Consider the following 7,461-nt stretch of genomic DNA (forward strand, 5'->3'; position numbering starts at 1 on the left):
GAGGGTTCAGGTTTCAATTTCAAAACTGGCTGAACTTAATATCTATGGCGATTTCAAAGTTTGGGTATAATTTGTGTTGTGATATTTAAACCCTAAAACAAAATCTGCAGCCAAACACGTTTAACATAAATGAGGCAGCAGCTTTTCAATAAAACTCATTTAAATTCAGTCTAAAACAACAAAAGAAGAAAAATGTTTTTATGAGACGACAAAGCTGTCAGTTATTGAAAAATAACATGCCTTGCATAGTGATGTTTACGACATTGCTGAAGTCTCCTGATTCAGACTCACACCAGTACACAGGTTGATGGGCCCATGTATTGGGTAAAGTACATAAGGATCCATTACTGTCCCCCCAGGTGGAGCATAATATGATGTAGAACTCATTCCCTGACTCCATGAACCCCCTCACTCTCCACTCAGTAGAGTTTCCTCCACAGTTCAGTGTCACAGACTCAGAGGTGAAGTGTTGCTCTCTGTCAGGACTCACTGAGAGAGACGCTGCTGGATGAGGATCTGAAGAACAACATGGAGGAAATAGGAGGAAATAAATAACCAGATCACCTTAATTCAAATGTTGCCTTTATTTGTTCAGATTTACTCCTTTTAAAAGTTTTATTGCAACTTTTTTCTGAGAAACGGTGAAAAAAAAAAACTATTTTGTTAAAGACATGCGTCTGTCGTTTTTGACATAGATTGGTATTTTCATTTATTTTTTGTTTTTCACCCGATCACTGAGCAGCATTGACTGACAGCACTAAGACCCTCCTCCTGGCTCTGATTGGTTGTCCTCAGTCAGGAGTGATGCATTTATTCAGACAGTAACAACAGTGCTGGGAGAAGGTGGAAGAAAACTGATCTTTTCACAGATTATCTGTCCTCTTAAGAAATTGTCACAACATGGGGACAGTTTTAAGAAATATCTAAAAACCATATTCTTTTTATCAAAATTGCTATTAAAATGCAGGAACTGAATGATTTATATGAAATCTGACATTATTATCCCATCATGCCATTTTTTTACCCTTTACTTTTTTTGGCGAGGATCTAAAATCACGACTGGATAAAGTTCTGTTTGATGAACTAAATCTTTGCTCAGACAACTGAATTTTACCAAGGTATGTGCAGTAAAAACCTCAAACAGAGGGTAAGTTGGGCGTTAGATACCAGGTTGGCAAATAATCAAATTACATGTTAACTGGTAGAACAGAAACAGAACTGACCTGCAGACCAGACAAACACAGGGAAACTTTGAGAAGTGGAAATCTCTGGGTTTCCTCTTCCAGCTCTACATGAATATCCTGCTGTGTGTTTCTGTCCATGAATGATGAAAGAGTTCTCTACAGTCCCATTGATGCTACCAGACAGTGGATCATATCTGTATTCGTCCTGTGATCGATCTGGAACAGCTTTATACCAGTAGAACCTCCATCCTGCAGACGAAGGTTTAACCTCACAGCTCAGAGTCACTGAGGCTCCAGGACTCAGCCATGATGGAGACACAGTGAGGATGGACTCTAATGGTGTTGGAAAAAGACATGTTTTTTTTTTAGTTTTTAAAGAAAGATACATGAAGTCTCTTCTGTGAAATCTGAGTAATATTTTAAGCATTTATAAGACTATCACATCTTCATGTTGTACAAAAAAATGTTAATAAACTTTGAAAAGACTCAGATTCTTAATCCATCCATTTTCTATACACCTTTGTCCCTTAGTGGGTCGGGAGGGTTGCTGGTGCCTGTCCCCAGCTAATGTTCCAGATGAGAGGCGGGGTCACCCTGGACAGGTCGCCAGTCTGTCGCAGGGCAACACAGAGACAGACAGGACACACAACCATGCACACAAACACTCACACCTAGGGAGAATTTAGACCAGGGGTGTCCAAATTCGGTCCTCGAGTGCCGGCATCCTTCATGTTTTAGTTATCTCGCTAGTGATAGTAACAATCTCCTCAGCAAGTCAGTATTCTGCTTAGGCCTTCTGACGAGCCATCATTTGATGCAGGTGTGTAAAACCAGGGAGAGAACTAAAACATGCAGAATGCCGGCCCTCGAGGACCGACTTTGGACTCTCCTGATTTAGAGAGACCAATCAACCTAACAGTCATGTTTTTGGACTGTGGGAGGAAGTCAGAGTACCCAGAGAGAACCCACCATGCAAACTCCATGCAGAAAGACCCCAGGCCAGGAATCAAACCCAGAAGCTTCTTGCTGTACGGCAACTGCTCTACCAACTGCACCACTGTGCAGCCATCCTATTTGTAAACACAAGGGTTAAATCAGTGTTTCTCAACCCTGGTCCTCACCGCCGCCGCCCTGCTCTGCATGTTTTAGATGTGCCTCTATTCCAGGTACTGCAGAAGCCTGTTAATCACCCAGAGATACAATTCAGGTGTGTGGCAGAAGGGAAATACCTAAAACATGCAGGACAGGGGGGCGGTGAGGACCAGGGTTGAGAAACACTGCACTAGATGGTGCCGAGAGGCTGCAGCACCTTGGGAGGCGTGCCCCTGACTCAGGACAGCGGACCTGTGATTCATCACTTAACCATCTCAGAGTTTATGAGGAGCACGCTGCCAGCACTTCGATGCCTGAGTGTTTGCCAGTAATGGTGCTCTGCTCCCCTCCGAGCTTGCTCTCTGTGTTTTTTCTGAAGTTGCTTCTAGTAACATATGTCCTTGTTGTCTCTCTCAGGTGTTTCCTTGTGACGCCTTGGAAATATCCTGGTGAAGCTCGAGTCCTTGGCTTTCTGGATTTCTGTCCTCGTGATGCCGTGGATTGTTGCCCTCTGGTTGCCCGAGTCCCTTCTTCATCTCTGCAGATTAACCATAAATCGTTCCTGGAATCTCAGCTGGCAGTCGGCTCGCTCCTCGTTCCTCCGCACCTGAACATATCTGTCCACCCTCCACCACAGCCTCTTCATCACCAACATGAACTCACTCTGTCAAGGCCTCACCCTGGAACCCAGATCACTTCAAGGACGTCCAGAAAGAGACCATACCCTGGAAACCTCCGTATTTCCCCCTCTGGCAGAAGTTTATCTCCATCTCAAGTAAGATCAGTCTAATTTTTCCTGAACTTCCACTTTCCGACAACCTCAAACTCACCATCTCTTTCTCACTGCTCTTCAGCGTACAGACGATCCCGGTTGCCAACCCCAAGGACCAGACTCGCACAATCTCATTCATCACTGTTAAAATAAACTTTATTTATCTGATCTTCTGTTCTCCTTGTGGTGTTCTGTATGTGGGTAAAGAAACTGGAACCCGACATGAAAAATCTACCAGCAAAGTACCAGCCAGCGGTGACAATACTGAGGAAAGATATGGAAAAAAAATTCACCCCAATTGATGAAACTTAAAAGGCAATATTACCAAAAACGGATATAAGAAAATGCATGAGAAGTGCTAAATTTGAAGAAATTAATCCATAAAATTCTCAATATTCTGGCATTTAGCAAAAATAATGTAATTCTATTAATCATCAGTGAAAAAATACAGGAAAATTTTAGATTTGTTTAATGTCAGTTGACATAGTTGCATTTTTCTTCTATTTAATGTAAATGTCAATCTGCACAATAAATCAACCAACTGGGTATAAATCAATTTGACAAACCATAAACATTTATTTTATTTTAATAGTTTCAATGATTGATGCCCTACAGAGGAAAACAAGGAAACCAGGTTGTATTTGTGAATAATATATGTTATATATTATAACATATATTATATATGTTATATATATAACATAGTAGAGAGTTACTACTATTATAGTAACTCTCTATAATACTATAGAGAGTTACTATTATAACTCTCAATAATAGTAGAGAGTTATTCTGAGGTGTAATCCTGAAGGGGGCAAAATACTACAGACTTAAAGCTAACTTTGAAATAAACTTCTGTTTTCTCAGCAGTAAAGAATTAAATGTTCTTTTACCTGGTGATTTTCCACAGCAGAGGAGAAAACTGAGAACTAAAGCAAAGATTGAAATTTTGTTAGATGTGAAACAAACAAAGTCACTGTAAAGAGTCATACATTATTGACGATTAAGATATATTACATACTTCTGGAGCTTCAGCTCAAATTAAGACCTTATGTTGTTAAATGTGTGTCAGATCCAGCAGTGTGGGTGAAACGTGTGTTTTCTGCCACAGAGACGAAGACCTGCTGGTCTTTGAATCTTCAGTGATTTATCTGGAATCAGTGGATCTAATCTCTGCTACACCTTTGCAAAAACTTAAGGTTCTAAATAAAAACAAGTTTTAATAAATAACTCCACTTAATACAATTCCTCATAAATATTGATTTATTGCAGTGGTTCTCAATACATACAAGTCAAGTGTTATTTAAATTATAACTTAAGTTGCTTTAAACTTTTATTTTATTCATGTCCTGGATTCCTGAGAACCTATAAGGTAAATATGTAGGAATTTAATATTTGGGAAGTATCATAACTTAAACTTACAGGTCAGCACCAGAGTTTTCTAGAAAAATATTTAGATTTTATTTTGTGGTTTTAAAGGCTCTTCATTGAAGATGGTAAGAAATAAAGGCATACTTTCTTTTCTTTTACTGTCAGCTGCAGTCGCTCCTCTGCTCTCGGCTCCCACACTGAGCTGTCGCCTCGTGCGAACGCTCAGCTGCTCCCGTTTCAAACTCTTATTAAGGTAAGAGCTAGAGAGCTTAATATAATTAAAATATTGGTTATTTTTGACAGAAAAAGGAGCTAAGTCTATGAAAACAATGAAGCAGTTTAGCTAGTTTTGATTTTTATTGTCAATGTGTTTCTTCCTATTGAGCAGAGAAAGTAAATAAAACGTGTTACATGACTTTTGCTTTAAGTTAAATACATGTACTTAAAGCAGTAAGTACTTAAAGCAGCAAGCTTTAAATACTTAAAATAAAATACTTTATTTTACTTCATTTTAAGTAAAATAAAATAAAGTATAAAGGCGTAAATCCCCTTCCACCCCTCTGGGATTTACGCCTATGGACATTGCATGGTTGGCTTTCCTCTCTGAGTTAACACCCTGGTTGACCTCTATATGACCTTTGTGACTTAAGAGCTTCATCCGGTTTATTTACAGAAACGAGGACGTTCACAAAGTTCTGCAGTACTCCCTGTCCTCCATGTCCTTAATAAATTATAAAGGTATCTGATAAGGTACCTTTATGATTTATGTTGTATAATAATATTTATAGTTCAAAAGGAATAATAAGGAAGCAAAACTAATTTGGGAGACAAAATCTCAGAGCTACTAGTTATAAACCAGTGTTTTCTCATGCCTGGTCCTCACCACTTTATGATCAGGCCCAAACTGTGAAAGTAGTAATTACATGTTTAAAACAATCTGCAGCAAACTACACAACCAACCAACATTCAGCGTTTCTCTTCTCCGTTGACCACGGTGATTAACGTCCAAACATTTAAAGATGATTTTACCGACACGATTCAAACAGAAAATGTAATGTACTTACACAGTGCGCACAGCACACAGAGCAATGTGTGGTCCATGTTTAAATCCAGAAATAAAATGTTTCTGCTCCTGTGTGAGCTCCAGAAATTCAGATGTTTGTCACAACAGAAAGGCTGAAACTGCAGAATGAGTAAGACGTGAAAAATAGTCGAGGGTCGTCATCATAGAACATCCGCCCTTGTGGTTCCTTCTTTTGAGAAAACTATTAATGTTTCAAACATTTCCTGCTTTGGCTCATTCTTTCCTTTCTTTGCCACCACAAACACAAGCTACTTGTTCAGCCGCCTGCACACACACTGCATGATTTTATTAAAGGGTGTTACTAAAATATGAGTTGGTGAAAGACTTTGTAAAACATGTTTCATGCAATAAAAAAAATATAATTTGTAAAACTGTCTTACATGAAGCGTGAAGTTTTACTGTGGTTATTTAAATTAGGCAAACACTGTGGTTAATTAGTAACAGTGTGGTTAATTAAAAGGAGACAATACAGGCTGGTTAGCAACCACAAGTAAAGATGTTACCTGTTGCTTGTGTTCAAAGTCTCCATATTTTCAGTTGTCAGAAAATGAAATTGTATTTGAGAGAACAAATGTAGCTAAACTATAAATCAACCTGATGATATATACTGTGGTAAACTTCACCATTTAACATTCCCATTTTAATTTTGTGTTTTGAGTTAAAGTAAATATCTTTTGTTGGTAATTTAAAAGGTATGTCATCACTCAGCACATTTGACATCTTTATATTGGGGATTCTTTCCATAATTGCATTGTTGACACATTTTTCAACGGGAAAGAGAACATGTTTTCTGACAAACCAGTTCTATTAACTCATGTTTTGTGGCAAGAGTCTTACCAGCTTCTAAAAGTGACTCTTGTTGTTTCCTGTGTACAAACCCTGAGAAACAATAGAACCCGACTCATCGTGGATCTTTGAGAACTCTGATGAAATTCATACCTTTTTTTCTGTCCCTTCTCAGTTCCCCGTCTAAAACGAAGAGACAAAAATTATCTATAGCGCAGAGAAACAATTGTTTTCATACGTTGGTAATTTGGCAGAAACTGTATAAACTTTCATAAGAATCAACTTGATCAAATAAACTTTGGATCCAGGTTGTTTTAGATTTGCCAAAAAGTGGCAGACTGTTTGCAACATTTTTTATTTTTCAGTTCATTTGATTTAATATTTAATAAAAATCTCAGATTATTACTACTTGTAATATATAATAAAAAAATTGATCGTTTTAAAAATAATTGTTTTTAAAAAAGTCATATCTATTTAAAAACAAAAATTTTTACTCGCATTTTATGCCCTTTAAGTGTTATAACCACCAAAAATGATAAAATTGAAGGTTATATTCTTTTTGTTAGCTTAATATGCATCATTTCTTTCTGATGGCTATCAGTATTCATTTCCCTCATCTTTTTTTATTTTATTTTAAAATGATGGAATTCAAAAAAAGAACACATTAAAAACAGACATATTAGTGTTCATGTTATTTAAAGGGCACTCAATATTAAGCCTCCAATTGTTAATAATCTTCACAAATATCTATTTTGAAAATAACCTATTTCATTCTCTGCTATTGTACGTTGCCATGGCTTCAGTTCTGAATGTCAATTGTTTTTTTTACATGGCAATAAATAGTTGTTACTGAAATGATATTAAGACCAAAGGAGTTTTATTTTATCAACAGTTTATCACACATCACTAACAGTGAGGCGGCCCGGCGTGTCAGAATGTTGTCAGGTCATCATGTTGGCATGGCTACGGGACTAAAGAATGATTTCAACAATGATGTCACAGACTCCTTTGATGTCACAGAGGTGGAACTCTTGACTTTATCATAAGATTCCCTTTGCCTCACTTTGAAGGAGTCTGCGTCGTCTCTGCTTACAGAAATTGCTGCAAACCTTTTAGCCTAAAGTAGTTGCTCATCAAACTAAACTGAAAATGTTTGACTTTGGAAAGATTTCAGGATC

Source organism: Poecilia latipinna, unplaced genomic scaffold (assembly GCF_001443285.1).
Source record: "Poecilia latipinna isolate Pla-1442-1.1 unplaced genomic scaffold, P_latipinna-1.0 Scaffold2964, whole genome shotgun sequence".
Taxonomy (NCBI): domain Eukaryota; kingdom Metazoa; phylum Chordata; class Actinopteri; order Cyprinodontiformes; family Poeciliidae; genus Poecilia; species Poecilia latipinna.